This window comes from Triticum aestivum, chromosome 5B (genome assembly GCF_018294505.1).
Source record: "Triticum aestivum cultivar Chinese Spring chromosome 5B, IWGSC CS RefSeq v2.1, whole genome shotgun sequence".
In the NCBI taxonomy this organism is placed as follows: domain Eukaryota; kingdom Viridiplantae; phylum Streptophyta; class Magnoliopsida; order Poales; family Poaceae; genus Triticum; species Triticum aestivum.
Window position 1 is genome coordinate 567,326,333 of NC_057807.1, and position 20,477 is coordinate 567,346,809.

At 48.0% G+C, this 20,477-nt stretch overlaps 1 pseudogene; it reads left to right on the forward strand.

The window, feature by feature from the left end:
• Positions 1-20,477, forward strand: part of LOC123115032 (uncharacterized) — a 153,215-nt pseudogene that overhangs the window by 53,617 nt on the left and 79,121 nt on the right.

A 20,477-nucleotide genomic window follows, 5' to 3' on the forward strand; every position in this document is an offset into this window, starting at 1 on the left:
TGGCCAGGCAGGTGCTCTTTGATGGTCGGGCCTGCTCAAAGGCCTTCGACACGGGACACGTTGTCCGTGGAAAAGGACACCTATGGGGTCACTGGAATCCCTATTACGGTCGGCGGGCGCGAGGTTGTGGAAAGAGCGGGTCTAGGAGCCAGCACCAAGATCGTTTACCCAGGTTCAGGCCACGAGGATGCGTAATACCCTAGTCCTGCTTTGGTGTATATTTGAGTGTTCTTGAGTTCTTGAACTAGCTATGGCGTGTGCTCGTCCAAAAGATCTGAATCCTTTCTCAGTATGCCTCGAGCCTCCTTTTATAGGTCAAAGCGAACGCCACAATAGCACACAGGAGGTGGAAAGGTGTATAGTGGCTGAGCTTATCGCCCCACATCATAGGATAAAACGCATTAAATGCGCTACTTAGGTGTCCTCTTGATTTATCGGGGACGACAACGAAGCCCGTCCCATCCGTCGCTCGCTTCTCCTTGCCTCGACACGCGTCCAGGCCAACGAGGCGTGCAACGCCATGTAAGTTGGCAGGCTGTTGAGCTGACGTGGTGGCTGGGTCTTCACGAAGACCTGCATGCCACCACGCACATGCTTGCTAAGTCAGTCTAGAGGTCGCACGTCGCCAAGCAGGTGCTCGCCTAGTTGGCTGAGATGGCAGCTCCATGGGAACGGCGCTGGAGTCTTGGCAGATGTGGGCTTGGCCGCGGCCCCTGATGTCTACTACACAACCTTCTTCTTGTAGACGTTGTTGGGCCTCCAAGTGCAGAGGTTTGTTGGACAGTAGCAAATTTCCCTCAAGTGGATGACCTAAGGTTTATCAATCTGTGGGAGCGTAGGATGAAGATGGTCTCTCTCAAACAACCCTGCAACCAAATAACAAAGAGTCTCTTGTGTCCCCAACACACCCAATACAATGGTAAATTGTATAGGCGCACTAGTTCGGCGAAGAGATGGTGATACAAGTGGAATATGGATGTTAGATATAGGTGTTTGTAATCTGAAAATATAAAAACAGCAAGGTAACTAATGATAAACGTGAGCGTAAACGGTATTGCAATGCTAGGAAACAAGGCCTAGGGTTCATACTTTCACTAGTGCAAGTTCTCTCAACAATAATAACGTAATTGGATCATATAACTATCCCTCAACATGCAAAAAAGGGTCACTCCAAAGTCACTAATAGCGGAGAACAAAAGAAGAGATTATTGTAGGGTACGAAACCACCTCAAAGTTATCCTTTCTGATCGATCTATTCAAGAGTCCGTAGTAAAATAACATGAAGCTATTCTTTCTGTTTGATCTATCATAGAGTCCGTACTAGAATAACACCTTAAGACACAAATCAACCAAAACCCTAATGTCACCTAGATACTCCAATGTCACCTCAAGTATCCATGTGCCTGGTTATACGATGTGCATCACACAATCTCAGATTCATCTATTCAACCAACACAAAGTACTTCATAGAGTGCCCCAAAGTTTCTACCGAAGAGTCAAGACGAAAATGTGTGCCAACCCCTATGCATAAGTTCATAGAACACGCAAGTTGATCACCAAAATATACATCAAGTAGATCACGTGAATATCCCATTGCCACCACAGATAAGCACGGCAAGACATACATCAAGTGTTCTCAAATCCTTAAAGACTCAATCCGACATGACAACTTCAAGGGGAAAACTCAATTCATCACAAGAGAATAGAGGGGGAGAAATATCATAAGATCCAACTATAATAGAAAAGCTCGGGATACATCAAGATCGTATCACCTCAAGAACACGAGAGAGAGAGAGAGAGATCAAACACATAGTTACTGGTACATACCCTCAGCCCCGACGATGAACTACTCCCTCCTCGTCATGGACAGCGTCGGATGATGAAGATGGCCACCGGTGAGGGATCCCCCCTCCAGCAGTGTGCGGGAACGGGCTCCCGGGAGGTTTTTGGTGGCTACAGAGGCTTGCGGCGGCGGAACTCCCGATCTATTGTGCTCTCCGATGTTTTTAGGGTATATGGACATATATAGGCGAAAGAAGTCGGTCAGGGGGGCACGAGGGACCCACGAGGTGGGGGCGCGCCCACGGGGATAGGGCGTGCCTCCTTGCATTGTGGCTTCCTCGTTGCTTCCCTTACGTGAACTCCAAGCCTCCTGGATTGCTTTCTTTCCAAAAATAACTCTGCCAAAGTTTTCATTCCGTTTGGACTCCGTTTGATATTCCTTTTCTTCCAAACACTGGTAGGCAAGAAAATAGCAATTTGGGCCGGGCCTCCGGTTAATAGTTTAGTCCCAATAATAATAATAATAAGTGTATAATAAAGCCCATAAACATCCAAAACGGATAATACAATAGCATGGAACAATCACAAATTATAGATACGTTGGAGACGTATCAGCCCCGCTCACGTCCTCGGCAAGGGTCTTGTCGGGGTCCCGGCAAGGGTCTTGCCGTGACATCATGGTCGTCCCCGGCAAGGATCTTGCCGGAGGTCTCATGGATTTCCTCAGAAAGGATCTTGCCGAGGATTGTCGTCTTCTGGTCCTCATCTTATCTTGCATGTTTATGATCTTCACAAAGATCTCCATGCATGACATCATGGAGGTGCCTCCCGAGCCTTGGTCCCAGTGTGGTTGATGGTGTTGGAACCCTTGGGCTCAAGGGTGGAGCGCTCTGCTGGAGTTGGGCAAGTTGCCCCGGCAAGGCTCTTGCCGGGGATGCGGGGGCCGCGCCCGCCAAGGGTCTTGCTGGGGGAGTCCAGCTCGCTCTCTTGCTCTTTGCGTCTCTGTCTTGTGGTTTTGCTCGTCTTGTGCCTTTGGCTCCCCTCCTCTGCCCTACTTAGTGTGGCCACGGGCGCGGCTCTGATTTCCCATGCACAAGTAAAGGGTTACAAAAAAGAGCCCCTACTTTTGTACACCGACAGGAGCCCCTGGGCCTTGGCCACACATAAGCGCGACGCGTTGTTGGGGTAGGCCCAGAATTTTGTGCGGGCAGGCAGAGCGGATTTTTACGACGGTAACTTCTTCGCTCGTAGTGCTTCCCCATGACCTGTGTTGAATGCGCGACATGGAGGGTCGTGCGTGACGTGGGGGTCATGAGTGGGGCGCTTTCGGAGGTCAGGACCCAGGAGGAGACCCTGACCAAGAACCTGGAGGATGAGAGGCAGCTGCGGAGGAATGACGCTGCCAACCACGAGGATTATCTAAAAGGCGAAAACCTGTGGATCAGTCGCCTCGCCGAAGTAGCCAGCAGGATCACCATGAAGCTGGATGCCATGGGGATGCCGAACGTGAGATACGCCCCGAAGCCGAACATGAGTCCCAACGCCAAGCTGACCTTGTTCTTCGAGGGCGTTCTTGGAGCCTTGGAGCAGTGTCGCTCTAACACAGTGAGCTCTCTGGCCAATGAGGCCCGGCAGCTTTGCCGGGGTTCCCTGACCAAGGTCGTCACCAAGGTTGCGTACTGGAACCCCAATGTCGACTTCAACGCCGCGCTGGAGAGCTTGCCGGAGGATGTGGACCTCGCGATGCCCGAGGAGCGTATCAAGCCCATCATCAGCCGCATCGACGGAATCCAGAGGATAGAAGGCCAGCACCGAGACTAGGCACCCCGTTTCCATCGTCGCTGCAGGTTCATGACCAAGACAGTTTTTATCTTTAGTTAGAACCACAGCAACAATTGATGTAATATAACTCTGCAGTACTTTGAAACAATGCATGTTATTTTACAGTTTGATCTCTCTTTGTATGTCCACCCTACGTCAACTGGGTAGGCTTGCCAGCACGTAAACCCAAGCCGCAGCGCCTCGAGGACGGATCCCCAATAGCCTTCCGGGTGTGCTTGCTGCCAGGCGAACCACCTTATCGTTCTCAGCGCGGCCGCTCGAACTGCCGAGCAGACTCGAAACAGAACGAGAGCGTTGCCAATAGGGGAAGGCCACCCTGCCGTTCTCGATGCAGCCACTCGAACTGTTGAGCGGACTTGAAACAGAACAAGGGCGTTGCCAGTAGTGGAAGGGCCCCACTTCATGCAATTTTCTCATACAGAGGGAAAGCTCTCCAAGGAGAATAATCTTATATAAAAAGAATTGCTCAAAGTTTCGTGTGACTTAGCTTTTCTATTGTTGCGCGAGCGTTCACTACATCTGCAAATGATGCCGCTCGTTCAATCGCCTTCTTCCTTTGAAGCCATGGCGATGAAGAACTGATAAACTAACTGCTAAACCGGATTTCCACAACTGCGCCCCCTACCTGGCACGCCAGAGATGTCGGTGGAAAACAACACCTATGGGATCACTGGAATCCCTACTACGGTCGGCGGGCGCGAGGTTGTTGAAAGAGCGGGTCTAGGAGCCAGCACCAAGATCCTTTACCCAGGTTCGGGCCGCGAGGATGCGTAATACCCTAGTCCTTCTTTGGCGTATATTTGAGTGTTCTTGAGTTCTTGAACTAGCTATGGCGCGTGCATCGTCCAAAAGATCCGAATCCTTTCTCAGTATGCCTTAGACCTCCTTTTATAGGTCAAAGGGGACGCCACAGTGTCACGCAGGAGGTGGAAAGGTGTACAGTGGCTGAGCTTATCGCCCGACATCATAGGACAAAACACATTAAATGCGCTACTTAGGTGTCCTCTTGCTTTATCGAGGACGACAATGAAGTCCGTCCCATCCGTCGCCTCTTTGCCTTGCCTCGACACGCGTCCAGGCCAACGAGGCGTGCAGTGCCATGTAAGCTGGCAAGCTGCTGAGCTGGCGTGGTGGCAGGGTCTTCACGAAGACCTGCATGCCACCCCGCAGGTGCTTGCTGAGTCAGTTTAGAGGCCGCACGTCGCCACGCAGGTTCTCGCCTAGTTGGCCGAGCTGGCAGCTACAAGGGAACGGCGGTGGAGTCTTGGCAGATGTGGAGTTGGCCGCGGCCCCGCTGACGTCAACGGTAAGGGTCTTGCCGGGGTCCCGGGAAGGGTCTTGCCGGGGTCCCGGGAAGGGTCTTGCTGTGACATCATGGTCGTCCCGGGCAAGGATCTTTCCGGAGGTCTCGTGGATTTCCTCAGCAAGGCTCTTGCCGATGATTGTCGTCTTCTGGTCCTCATCTGATCTTGCGTGTTTACGATCTTCACAAAGATCTGCATGCCATCATGGAGGTGCCTCCCGAGCCTTGACCCCAGTGTGGTTGATGGTGTTGGAACCCTTGGGCTCAAGGGTGGCGCGCTCTGCTGGCGTTGGGCAAGTTGCCCCGGCAAGGCTCTTGCCGGGGCTGCGGGGGCCGCGCCCGGCAAGGGTCTTGCCGGGGGAGTCCACCTTGCCCTCTTGCTCTTTGCGTCTCTGTCTTGTGGTTTTGCTCGTCTTGTGCCTTTGGCTTCCCTCCTCTGTCCTACTTAGTGTGGCCACGGGCGTGGCTCTGACTGCCCGTGCACAAGTAAGGGGGTACAAAAAAGAGCCCCTACTTTTGTACACCGACAAACGCCGGCATACTGGGCAACATCTACTTCCTCGACGTAGTCTACCCTGGTGGTCCGCACAGTGTCCTCTAGCAGAACGAGTATCCCTGCGCCAATGCCGGCGAGTGGCACTACTCAATCCCCAGCGAGATCGAGCACTGCCTGCCATGGTCTCCCCCTCGGACATCTTGTCGTGCATTTGGTACTACCATTAATTGCGCTATACCCAGCAGGTTCAGTTTGTGGCATCATAATAATATCTATCTGTTTAATTAGAGTCTTTCTTATTGGTGTTTGCTCCTCCTCGCTATTTCTTTGCTGTTGTACTCTTTGATTTTGTTGTTGTTGTAATATGGGAACCTTAAAGTTCTGTATCCAGTAGTTTGCTGTCTGTGTGCTAAATTTGAAGTCTGCTTTCAAATTCATCTCATCTATATGAAATTGTGAACTATTTAGAGTTTTAGACTGCTACTACATAGGTTGGTTAAATTATTTGTATGAATTCTGCTGTAAATTCTTATTCCGAGTTTGATATTTTCCACCATGTTGTCAGGAGTGCACACACAACTTCTTATTCTATCGCGTTATTGCATCTGTCGATGGCAGAGGAGTTTTTCATGTCTCCCCTCTTTGCATTGAGATGAGATAATCTGCAACTGAACATTTGATGTGTTTTCAGGTATACAACAACTACTAGTGAATGTATGTTGTAGACTGTAGCTAGTCTGTGCATCACAATTATTCTTAACTGATGTGTTTTAGCGGCATATACTTACTACATCGTTGATGTGGTTGTCGTTGAAACTGAAACTTTCGTATCCTATTTGTTGTATGTGCTTAATTTGAAGCCGTTTTTCGAACACATTTCATCTATGAAATTGTAATGTATTTAGCTGATACTAGCTACATATAAATTCTAATTCAGATTTTGATATTTTCTGCCATATTTTTTACTAGCGCACCAAATTTCTGATTGTATCATATGATTGCATCTATAGTAGCAGAGGTGTTTTACATGTCTCCCATGTTTGTATTGAGATGAGATGATCTGCAACTGAATGTTTGATGTTTGCTCAGGTGTAGAGATCAACTAGTACTGATTGTATGTTGAGCACTCTAGTCTTTATTAGATGACCCTTCTTCACTTCTCAGCCGAATGCTTGATGTGTTTTAGCGTTTTCCATTTATGCCGCTGAAGAAACCTCACTTTCTTGAATACAAGATCATAAATGGGCACACTGCGGCCGGTTTAATGATGTGAGCCGGACAAAGCAAATGGAAGTTATGCTATTACATTGGGCTTCATTATCAAGCCGTTACATCTAAGCTCTACGTATATTTACTATGCCCTCTTGGCACTGTAAATTGTATCTAGGAAGAGCATATGTACATAGCCAGAGCAGACTGAGCCAGACAAAATGCGGCAGGCTGGTTCACTTAGGAGTATATTTCCCATGTTCATATATAACCAATAATTTCTTTACTTTATATAACATGGAAATGTTTTTTTTGCATTGACTGTGATCCAAAAGACCAGCGAAATGGAAGAAGGGGTCCAGGCATGAACATAGGCAAAAGTTTATGTTTCTTGTTAGTACTCCCTCTATCTCAAAATGTAAGTGTCAAAAAACGTCTTACATTTTCATAAATGTAAGTTTGCGTTTATGATCATTGATGCATCTTACTAGTTTAATCATCATTCATCGACTTGTCTCCGGATGTCATGTGGTGAGCCTCAGTGCCATGATTTAATTTTGCCTGCTATCTTCTAATCCTCCAATCCAGGATGGGGAACCGACACCCAATTGATAAATCTCTGTTTCCTTGATGTGGCTGGCATGCCAACACCATGTAATCCCACTATTTCTATAGCTATTTGACAAAGCCGTGCAAACAAATAGAACGTCGTGGCCAGGAGCATAGTGCAATTCAATCAAGGAAAGCTAGATGGTTCATATACACTGCAAACCAAGTTATATATTTCTTGTGTTGCTGCTAATGGGATTCACAAAACACCTCTGCTAGTACAACATCAGCGGGATCCCAGGAAGAGGAAATTAGCCGCAATCGGGGTTGAGGACTAACTAGCTCCGGTGCCGGCGACAGCAATTGAACACGATGGAGGCGGAGAGGGTGAAGATAGACGACATCTCGACCTCATCCGCAACCCCCCACCCAGACAACATACTCCGAAAGATAATCTTGCTCCTCCCTATCAAGCAAGGCGATCGCACCCAGACCCTCGTGAAACAACACCTCTTTATAATGCGACTTTCCTATGATTCAAATAAATCAAAAAATCTTTGGGACTTAGGTAAACTAACACCATTTTCCTTTTTGAAACGTCGGGGGAAGGGGAGTTATACCATCTCAAATATTGATTAGTGAAAAACTGTAACCTACACTTTTCTAGAAAATTGCAACTTTAACAAAAAATGCAAGTTGCAATTTCACTAAATTGTTGCATGGCCACCTCTACAGGCGCGTCCTACACATTGCCTAGTCAGTGGCCGCCTTGGTAAGGTCCCGTCCCCATCACCATTCCCTCGATGGCCCTCTCGTGGTCGGAGCTCAGTATCCTGGACATTCACTTGGTCGAGGAAGAGAAATTCGTTCAGAAATTAATGCGGGACACCTGCCTCTGCGTTGTTGACATGCGTTCACTTCCAACCACAGCCTCGCTCAGGGCTGCAGCATGCGCTTTTTCTGGAGTAGCTCTGGTGCAAGTGGCTACTGGAGAGGAAATGCCATCAAAATGATTGGCCACAAGGTGGAATCACACCTGTGGAAAATCATGGAACACGTCGTGCTGCCCGAGATCCACGGGACACGAAGACAGACAACCTCTATCGAGGCCACTGATCTAGGATCGTCACCCTGTCCCATGATGTGGATTCCATGTACCGCATGAAGAACAGTGGATCATGGAGAAGGTGGTCTTCTAGGATAAGGATTTGCGGAGAAAATGGGCTGCCTTTGCTTTCCCTAACAACAACGAAATTGTCCCCTTGCAGCTGATCCCGACTAGTGCTTCTCCAACTCCAAGGATTTTTTACAAACATAGTCCATCTCCTCATCCAGCATCGATTCATGGAGGAGAAGATTTCGCTCAAGAAGAGGAAAGCCGATGGGGTCGAAGTAATCGACATTAACGATGATGATAGTGTCATCGCAGTCGCACACCTACCCAGATCTTGGGGACTGTTCTCAAGAAGTTTCCACGGGGGCAAACAAGGTCGCTGTCGTTGTCCTGGTGATGGTAGTGGATGTGGACGCGAACGCCGACCAAGCTCTACAGGTAAGAGATCCCGGGCTGCTTTGTCCTCACAAGGAAAATGGTGTTGGCTAATAGCGCCCTCCTCATTAATGCCTAACGAGTGCCTGTTCACAATGCCAGCACCTTCTCCAATGGTTGATGGGCATCTCTCGGTTCAAAGTAGTTCGGAGGATGAAAGTGATGGAAGTTTGGATTGGACGAATCCGCACGCGATGAAGAGGCTCAGAAATTTGCACAAGAACAAAGACGGTTGTTCTTGGATCTTGACACCACCGATCGAGAGACAGAAGGGAAGCCAGATGATAATAGAGGACAACAAAACCAAGGACGATAGTGCATATCAGTGCAGGAAGGCCGCAAGGTGTGCATTCTGTCAAAGGCGAAAGGGAGGACAAAACAAAACTGTGGAGGCAGCGGGAGCAGCGTAGACAGAGTGAACTCATGTATGTGGTAGCACAGGACGAAGGCGCATGCCTCCCAGAAGTAGCCTTTGCAAAGTGGTCACCCATGTGGTTGTGCAATCTAACCGCTGCCATTACACACTTGTGTGAACTATCATGCAGCATCCGCCATGATCCAGGGGCCACTACCGAACATCCTTTGCATGAGTAGATACGGGCACCACCATGTTTCATGCCGACTAGAAGTTGCCGGTGCTCGTGGACCCGATGGGTTTAATGGGCATTTCCTGAAATGCTGCTGCTCGATCATCAAAGAGGATTTCTATAAACTGTGTGATGATTTCTATGACGGTAATCTTGATATTGCTGGCATCAATGAAGGGTTTATCACTTTAATCCCGAAAATTGCTTCTCCTGAAACTGCAAATGATTTCAGACCGATCACATTGCTCAACTGCTGTCTTAAAATTGTCACCAAATTGCTTGCTAATCGTTTGGAGAAAATAATCCTAAAGATTGTGCACAGAAATCAGTACGGCTTTCTCAAAGGGAGAATGTTTCATGACTGCTTGGCTTGGATCTTTGAGATCATCTACCAATGCCAAACATCCTTGCAGGAAGTGGATCTCCTAAAGTTGGATTTTGCCAAGGCGTTTGATACTATTGAACATGAGCCAATGATGAATATTATGAAACACATGGGGTTTGACGATAAGTGGTTAGGTTGGATGAACTCAATCTTTAGTTCAGGTGTTTCGTCTGTGCTTTTGAATGGTTGCCCAGGTAGGAAATTTGTTTGTAAGTGTGGGGTAAGATAGGGGGATCCACTCTCGCCCCTGATTTTTGTGTTGGCGGCTGATCTATTACAAGCTGCCATCAATGATGCCTTCGCACGACATCTTATTCACCCGCCATTCCCAGCACCCAATATGACTGACTATCCGATGGTACAATATGCTGATGACACGATCCTTCTCTTGCCTGCGTGCCCGTCCCAAGCTACTGTGATGAAGGCTATCCTTTTGGACTATGCTGTCTCTCAAGTCCACACATGTCCCGACGATCAATATGTCCCCAGACAAATCTGATGAGATTGCTCAAATCTTTGGATGCTCGATTTGCACGATGCCCTTCAACTACCTTGGCTTGCCCATGGGAACCACCAGGCCAAGTGTGCTTGACCTCATGCCACTCATGCATCGTGTGGAAAGGAAGCTGTCCACGGCCTTATCCCTGATGTCCACCGGGGCCAAACTTACTTTGGTTAATTCAGCGATCACCTGTATGCTCATCTATGCCCTGTGCACCATCAAGATTCCTCCGAGGGTGGTTGAACATTTGTACATGCTCCGCAGATATTGCCTCTGGGCGAAAAACACTGAGTATGGGGTCAAATCAAATTCCTTGGTGTCATGGGATCTGGTTTGTAGGCCAAAGTTGAAAGGAGGTCTGGGTGTTATTGACATCAAAACCCAAAAAGTGGCTCTCCTTCTTAAACACCTCTTCATGTTCTATAACAAAGATGATGTGTTGTGGGTTTCTCTGGGTTGGAGTGCATACTACCCTGACAAAGTTCCTCACTCTTGCAATTCGGTTGGCTCGTTCTGGTGGCGTGATGTCATGGCACACAACGACATTTTCAGAGGGATCACGATGGTGGATGTTGGAAATGGTTCCTCGACCTTATTCTGGAAGGATTTATGGCTTGATGGTGTGTATCACCCTCTGATCCAATCTTTTCCCAGGGCTTTCTCCTTTTGCACAGATGAAGATGCGACAGTTATGTCTGTTTTGCTTGCCGATGATCCCAGTGATCTGTTTCACCTTCCGCTCTCTGCGCAAGCCATACAGGAGGTCAGAGAGATGCAATCCCACTCTGCCCATGTGTTAATTGATTTTGATGTTAATGATGTTTGGACCTGCTCCATTGCTAACAAGTTCTCCTCCAAGGCTTACTATGATCATTGCTTCAGGGAGGTGGTGGTGGATGAAGCGTTTGGTTGGCTGCGGAAAGCAAAAAGCCCAATCAAATTCAAAGTTTTCTGTTGGCTGTTGATGGTGGATCGACTAAATAGTAGAAAGCTCAGACGCCGTTATTACAATGTTGTCAACAACAACTATGCCTGCCTTTTTTGTGATCAGCCACCTGAGGAGACTGTGGAGCACCTCTTTCTTTCACTGCTCTTTCAGTGTGCAATGTTGGGAATTCATTGGCCTGACCTTGACAACCATCTCACGTTGATCCATGCTGGGAAGCAGAGTTGGGGCCAGCCCATCTTCATGGACATCTTTATGTTGTCTTCCTGGAGCATCTGGAAGGAACGCAACAACAAGCATTTTCGAGGGGTGCCTCACTCTGTTGACTCTTGGCTCGCCCGCTTGAAGAGCCTGGTGGATCTCCTAGTACACAACTGTAAACAAGAGTTGCACCCCTTCATCTCCATGTTCCTCCAAATCTTGTAATAACCCCCCCCCCCCCCCGGTAACTGTGTTTGTGTCACCACATTCTCAGTTGTAATCTTGCTTGGTAGACCCTTTTAGATTTGGCTTGGGGGCCCTAATACCACCTCTGTAAGTATGTAACTATGTGATATGGTTTAATACAAAGTCAGTGGGAGCCTCTCCCACTGTCACTTTACCCTCAAAAAAAGATAAACATTGCCACTACCGAGAAGGACCTCCACGTGCAACCGTTGCACGTGCACTAGACAACAACTGCCCAAGCGCCCTTGGCCAATGCATGACCATCATGCAGACACCGGCACACTGCAGTCCAAAACACGACATTCGCAGGACCTTGGCCACACTATCTGCCCAGCTAGCCCAAACAGGAAGCGCACAAATCTGTGGTCATGCTCTTTTACTGATTCAAAGATTTGAGTTTTTCTCAGGAACGAATCAACTTAGAAAATCAACTTTAGTTTACTAAATAAGTGTAGCCTGCACTTTTCTACAAAAATGCAACTAAATAAAAAAAAAGTGTAAGTTACACTTTCACTTAACTGTTGCACTTCTCTAACTTGAATGAGACTTCGGAAAGTATCATTAGCTTATGCATAGACGGGGAAGAGACCATCAGAATGACCTGTGCAGTGTGCAACCAGTTGTTCAGCTCGCTCGGTGTGCAGCTTTGACAGCCACACACAGGCATAGACCGTTACCAGCCAAAACCTCTAGACCACCACGGGACAAACTGAAGGCATCTTACCTAGAAGATCTTTTAAACAAATCACGACTATTGCATACTGGGACTGGAGCGAGCGAGGATGAGAGAGCGCAGGGAAAGGGACCCGGGCGTAGCCGCGCTGGGGAAGTCGCCGTTCACGATCCAGTTCGTTTGAGCGGGTTCGGATTTGGATGGATGGGTCTTCGGCGAGGGTGATGCTGATCCGGAGCTCGTAGTTTGTGCGCGGAATTGGGATTCCTTGTGTCTGATAGTTTTGGTGTTCAAGTTTGTGTCGGGGCCATTATGATCGGATTTTGTATAGTATAATACGGTGGTTGTCTGTTTAGGTGGGTGGGGAAGTCGATCCAGTTGCGTTGTACTGCAATTGTATGTGACCAACTGCAGGCCGGTGGTGGGGCTAGCCCACAATGACATCGACGCGACCATTGACTCCTTCGGGAAGGTCGTGGGAGTTAGCACCACCGTCAAGGCGTCAACTGCAGAGCGCGCGTCATCTCTAGTTCCACGAGGAACCATTGCCCTTCTCATGACCCTTCTCATAGAATCGCACTGTCAAAACTACCAGAACACTGTAATATATCGGTCCCTCATTACTGATTGAAGATGCACGGAATCCCATAAATCGTCAGAACATTGTAATATATTGGTCCCTCATTCCCGACTTGCTGTCGCCCCATCTCCATCCACCATCTGCTTGGTGTCACTAGCCTTGACGCCATTCTCTTTTGCAACAAATTAGAACAAATTAAAGCTGCAGCTGGACGTATTTCCTTTTTGTGGGAAGCATGCGTCAACGCTACCTGGTAAGCAGCGGGGTTTTGGCACAGTCAAGGGGATGCTATTGACGTGGGGCCGCCCCAGTGCAGGTTTGGTCCCATTCGCACATGTCACATCAGGTAGTTTCCACTTACTGGCGTCACCTTACCATTTACTCACATCGGACAACATAGGGTTCGTCTGTCATCCTAACCCAGAAGCCAACAATCTCCCTTGTCAGAAGCCCCCCCCCCACCCCCGTCCAGCTCCGATCCAGATCGAGCTCTAGCACCAAACCTAATTCTCCTCACGGCTGGACTAGCAGCCTTCTGTGTCAAAGGAGATGGAGGCTGGCGATTGTTGTAGGTGTTCAACTACGAGGAAGAGGAAATCGACCGAGGGCAAGGGCTATCTGGCTCCGTCGTCGGTGGCGGCAGCTGACCACGATGGAGGCATAGGCGGATGAGATCTCCACCACATTAGAAAACTCAGCGACCTTCCCGACGACATGCTCTGGAAGATAATTTCGGTCCTCCCCATCAATCAATGCGGTCGCTCTTCAGAACTTAGAACTCGGGGCCTCTGGAGGAGGTGAATCAGAAATACACGACGCCGGTTGATGGAATCAAGGCCATTGGCCGGCCGGGAGTAGGGAGAAGCGTGGCGGAGCTCCGGCAAGTCACTGGGGGTTTGGGGCGACCGCGGAGTAGCAATATCTTTCATTTTCTTGGTAGAAAACTAGAAATGGAAGAGTGTGAGGTGATTGCGTGTTGGCAGCGCGGGGAGCGTGTTGCCGGACCGAGGCCCAGGAGAATGTTTAGGTCAGGGCACTTTTTCTACAACGAACTTTCTATGTGCGGTTTTTATTCGGACCCATCTTCTTGTATTGTTTTTTTAATCTACTTTTTTTGTTCAGAATCTGGCAATTCCATTTTTTCATTCCCTCCATACTATAGATCAATATTCATCTTTTGTGCCGGTAAGTAGCGAGTTCTTACAAAGCAAGATGTGATAAGAGGGAAGCGAGGTCAGATAGGACCAAGACTGTTGTATAGGTGAAGTGTGCGGGAAAGAGGGAAGTGAGTTTGTGGGAAAACCATCGTGAACATGAAGTAACGTGGGGAACGGTGGATTGAGCCAGATGATACCAATATGCATGCGAATTATGGAGGAAAGAGAGAAGTGAGTTCTATGAGACCCATTGCTTTCACACGGGAAAAGGGAGAACCGACTCGGAGGAAATTGTCTTGTATGTGAATTGTTTGGTTTATTTTCTGACAGGTGAGAAAAGCCCAAAACCTCATCTTCAGCAAACCTGGAGAAACCATAATTTATTGCAATTAATGAGTACACCAAATACACCCGACTTTTTAGAGGAGTTACATTATGTGACAGCTTAGGACAACCTATTTTAATCTTTAATTTATGATACTGATGATGAATATTTTTGTGCCGAGGTAAATAATGATTCCTGACAAAGCGAAAGGTATGAATACTATATGTTGGGCAAGTAAGTGGCGAATTAGGTAAAAGAGAGAAAAATAAGTTTGGGCAAGACCATCGTGCATGTGAAAAGCGTGCAAGTGAAATACAGCTAGAAAAGGAGGGGAGAGGTCAGGCGAGACTGTTCTGCAAGCATGGGACATTACCACACAATTGTAACTAATGCATGCCAGATATAGATCCAAATAACATTTAAATCAGTGCAACTAGTGTGACTTTATATTCGTCTATCCCTTTTTGGCAAAAGTGGTACTCGTTTAATCAGGTACTAGGCGTAATCTCATTGGGCGAAAGAAAGAAAATGAATAGTAGCATTGTGCATGGAGAATAAGGAGGGACCCAATCGCTAGGGGTGGCAGATCCATGAATCGAAGTTCGCCAGGGCGAAAATTTAAGGACAAGAAAATTTCTAGGTACCAATGTAAGTTTATTTAACCAAAACATTAAATTTAACAACTAAAAACATGAAAAGGCATACAAATATTGCAATATTTTCTTGGGTACTATCCTCGAGAAGAAAGTGGCCACGGGAGGCAGCCGCGGTCGTGGCCATGGTCCTGGTAATTGACACAGACACGAATGGCGACCAACGTTCTTTAGGTATGTCTGCGCAGGTTGCTTCGTCCTCACAAGACAACAGGTGTTGGCTCATAGCGCCCTCTTCTCCGGTACCTAACATGTGCCTATTCACAGCACCACCAAGTTAAAAGTAGTATGGAGGATGAAAGTGATGGAAGTTTTGATCTGGACAAATTCCCATGCATTAAAAAGGCACAGGAATTCGAACGAGTACAATGATGACTCTTCCGCGATCAGAATGTCACATCAAACGCCACCACAACTATAGAAAAAGATATATTAAGTCGAGTGCAGAAATCACGTGGCAACAACAATGTCGGGTGCGACAGTCACCGAAATGCACTCGGCCTACAAGCCAAGTGGCTTTTGTCGGGGCATTGGCAAGCATATAAGAAGAGGTGAAATCAGCAACCTAGGAAAAACACGAGTTCCATTGAGCTCGAGCTTTGTTTTGCATCTTCTGTAAATTCTTATGTAGCAACAATACAATAAGAGTAAATACTTGTCTTGCATCCCCATCAGAGGGCAACCAAGAAGTGGTGATGCAGTAGTAGCACCAGTCTTACTAGTCAAGTGGTGCAACATATGGTGATCATCCTCCTGGCCTCTATATCGTGTGGTGCTGCCACTTCGTAAAAAAGTGGTGTAGTCACATTTTATTTAAGAATGTGGTGCAACCACATTTTATTTAAGAATGTGGTTTCCTCCGAAAGCCACCGCAGAGAAAGTGTGCATGTCGTAGGAAGCCCCAGCCCCTGCAAAAATGGTTGGTGAGTTATAGCGTATGGCCACGGTGGCGCAACATAGGCGCGTGTGTCATCATTTGCTGGTTCCACGAGGCCGCCGCTCATGACCACCTCTACGGGCGCATTCTGCACATATACTACACGGTTGCCACCTCGATAAGGTCTGTATCGCGAACCTGTCCGCATGAAGAACAAAGAATCATGGAGAAGGTGGTATTCGAGGACAAGGATTTTCTTTTCAAGAGGAGATGGGTTGCCTTCGCTTTCGCTAACAACAAGGAAATTATCCCAATGTAGCAGATCCCAATCAGTGCTTTTGCAACTCCAAGGATTTTCACAAACATGCTACATCTCCTCAGCCCATATCGCATGGATTAGTGGAGGAGATTCCGTACAAGAAGAGGAATGCCGAAGGGTTTGAAGTAATTTTTAGCGATAATGATAATGCCGCATTCCCACCGGCCAAGATCTTGGGACTACCCAGAAGAAGAAAGTGGCCACGGGAGGATGCCACAATTCACACTCGTGGTCCTGGTCGTGTTCATGGACGCGGATGCGGACGCCGACCAAGCTCTATTGTTAAGTCGGCGCAGGCTACGTCATCCTACAAGACAACCAGTGTTGGATGATAGAGCCCTCCTGTCCGGTTCCTAAGATGCACCTGTTCATCGCGCCACCACCTTCTCCAGCGGATGACGGTCATCCCCAAGTTCAAAATAGTTCAGACGATGAAAGTGATGGAAGTTTGGAACTGAATTAATTCCCACGAATTCAAAAGGCTCAAAAATTCACACAAAAATAACGGCGACTCTTCTAGGGTCGGGAAGTCGCATCAAACACCGCCACCACTACATAAAAACATATTAAGCAAGTGTGCAAACCACCCGACAAAGGCTGAATTCACCTCGGCAACACCTACGCTGGGTGTGATAAAGGTCGAAATGCACTCATCCTACATCCTATCTGCATACGGACGTAAGACAATGCCTTTATTTGGGGACTCAGGAAACATAAAAGAAGAGGTGAAATCAGCAACCCACGACAAAAAAGGGAGCTCCATGGAGCTCAAGCTCTATTGTGCAACTTCGGTAATTTGCAAGTAGCAACAATACAATACAAGTAGATACTTAACTTGCATCCCAATTGAGAGCGCAACCAATAAGTGGTGATGCAGTAGTAGCGCCAGGCTTATCGGTCAAGTGGTACAACAAAAAGTATCCCACTCCAACTGATCCCGATCAGTGCTTCTGCAACTCCAAGGTTTTCTGACAAACATGGTCCATCTCCTCAGCCTATCGGATGGATTCATGGAGGAGGAGATTCTGTTCAAGAAGAGGAATGCCGATGGGGTCGAAGTAATCAAGGTACCGATGATGATAATGTCATCTCAGTCCCACCGACCCAGATCTTGGGGACAATCCTCAAGAAGAATGTGGCCGCAGGAGGATGTCGCGATCATGCCGGTGGTCTTGTTCATGATCATGAATGCGGATGTGGGCTCTGAGTCGGCGCAAGATACTTCGCACTCTTAAGACAACCCATGTTGGCTGATAGCGCCCTCTTCTGTAGTGCCTAAGAGGCGTCTGTTCATAGTGTCACTCAGTTCTCTAGCGGCTGACAGCCGTCTTCAAGTTCAAAGTAGTGTAGAGGATGAAACTGATGGAAGTTTGGAATAGGAGAAATTCCCACCCATTCAAAAGGCTCAGGAATTCACACGAAAACTGAGGCGGCTCTCTGCGATCAGGAAAGTTGTATCAAACGCCACCACCACTACAGAAAAAAAAAATTAAGCCGAGTGTGCAAACCACCCGGCGGAGATTGAATTCACCTCGGGAACAGCTACACCGGGTCAGACACTTGGGGAAACGTGGTTGGTCTACATCTTATCATCATACGGAGGTAAGCCGAGTGCCCTTCGTCGGGCCTCGACAAACATATAAGATGAGGTGAAATCAGCAACCCACGGCAAAAAAAAATGAGCCCCATGGAGCTCGCGCTCTGTTTTGCATCTTTTGTAAATTAGCAAGTAGCAACAATACAAATTGAGACCGCAACCAAGAAGTGGTGATGCAGTAGTTGTTGCAGAGGCCTCTACAACATGTGGTGATCATCCTCCTGTTGGGGAACATTGCAGAAAATAAAATTTTTCCTACGGCTTCACCAAGATCCATCTATGAGTTCATCTAAGCACCGAGTGAAAGGAGAGATTCATCTACATACCACTTTGTAGATCGCGAGCGGAAGCGTTCAAAAGAACGGGGTTGAGGTAGTCGTTCCCGTCGTGATCCTATCACCGGAGATCCTAGCACCGAACGGACGGCACCTCCGCGTTTAACACACGTACGGTCAGCGTGACGTCTCCTCCGTCTTGATCCAGCAAGGGGGAAGGAGAGGTTGATGATAATCCAGCAGCACGACAGCGTGGTGGTGGATGCAGCAGAACTCCGGCAGGGCTTCGCCAAGCAACTGTGGGAGGAGGAAGAGGTGTAGTAGGGGGAGCGAGGCGCCAAGACTCAAGGTGCGGCTGCCCTCCCTCCCCCTCCTTTATATAGGCCCCCAAGGGGGGCGGCGGCCAGAGGGTGTGGAGTGCCCCCCAAGGCAAGTGGTGCGCCCCCCCACTCTAGGGTTTCCAACCCTAGGCGCAGGGGGGCAAGGGGGGGCGCACCAGCCCACTAGGGGCTGGTTCCCCTCCCACTTCAGCCCACGGGGCCCTTTGAGATAGGTGGCCCCACCCGGTGGACCCCGGGGACCCTTCCGGTGGTCCCGGTACAATACCGGATGACCCCGAAACTTTCCCGATGGCCGAAACATCACTTCCTATATATTATTCTTTACCTCCGGACCATTCTGGAACTCCCCGTGACGTCCGGGATCTCATCCGGGACTCCGAACAACTTTCGGCTTGCCGCATACATATATTCATACAACCCTAGCGTCACCGAACCTTAAGTGTGTAGACCCTACGGGTTCGGGAGACATGCAGACATGACCGAGACGGCTCTTCGGTCAATAACCAATAGCGGGATCTGGATACCCATGTTGGCTCCCACATAATCCTCTATGATCTCATCGGATGAACCACGATGTCGAGGATTCAATCAACCCCGTATACAATTCCCTTTGTCAGACGGTATGTTACTTGCCCGAGACTCGATCGTCGGTATCCCAATACCTCGTTCAGTCTCGTTACCGGCAAGTCACTTTACTCGTACCGTAATGCATGATCCCGTGACCAGACACTTGGTCACTTTGAGCTCATTATGATGATGCACTACCGAGTGGGCCCAGTGATACCTCTCCGTAATACGGAGTGACAAATCCCAGTCTCGATCCGTGTCAACCCAACAGACACTTTCGGGGATACCTGTAGTGCACCTTTATAGTCACCCAGTTACGTTGTGACGTTTGGTACACCCAAAGCACTCCTACGGTATCCGGGAGTTACATGATCTCATGGTCTAAGGAAAAGATACTTGACATTGGAAAAGCTCTAGCAAAACGAACTACATGATCTTGTGCTATGCTTAGGATTGGGTCTTGTCCATCACATCATTCTCCTAATGATGTGATCCCGTTATCAACGACATCTAATGTCCATAGTCAAGAAACCATGACTATCTGTTGATCAACGAGCTAGTCAACTAGAGGCTTACTAGGGACATATTATGGTCTATGTATTCACACGTGTATTACGATTTCCGGATAATACAATTATCGCATGAATAAAGACAATTATCATGAATAAAGAAATATTATAATAATCCTTTTATTATTGCCTCTAGGGCATATTTCCAACAGTCTCCCACTTGCACTAGAGTCAATAATCTAGTTGCATTGTGATGAATCGAACACCCATAGAGTTCTGGTGCTGATCATGCTTTGCTCGCGAGAGAGGTTTAGTCAACGGATCTGCGACATTCAGATTCGTATGTACTTTGCAAATATCTATCTCTCCATCTTGAACATTTTCACGGATGGAGTTGAAACGACGCTTGATGTGCCTGGTCTTCTTGTGAAACCTAGGCTCCTTGGCAAGGGCAATAGCTCCAGTGTTGTCACAGAAGAGTTTGATCGGCCCCGACGCATTGGGTATGACTCCTAGGTCGGTGATGAACTCCTTCACCCAAATTGCTTCATGCGCTGCCTCCGAGGCTGCCATGTACTCCGCTTCACATGTAGATCCCGCCACGACGCTCTGCTTGCAGCTGCACTAGCTTACTGCTCCACCATTCAACATATACATGTATCCGGTTTGTGACTTAGAGTCATCCAGATCTGTGTCAAAGCTAGCATCGACGTAACCCTTTACGGCGAGCTCTTCGTCACCTCCATAAACGAGAAACATGTCCTTTGTCCTTTTCAGGTACTTTAGGATATTCTTGACTGCTGTCCAGTGTTCCTTGCCGGGATTACTTTGGTACCTTCCTACCAAACTTACGGCAAGGTTTACATCAGGTCTAGTACACAGCATGGCATACATAATAGATCCTATGCTGAAGCATAGGGGATGACACTCGTCTCTTCTTTATCTTTTGTCGTGGTCGAGCATTGAGCCGAGCTCAATCTCACACCTTGCAATACAGGCAAGAACCC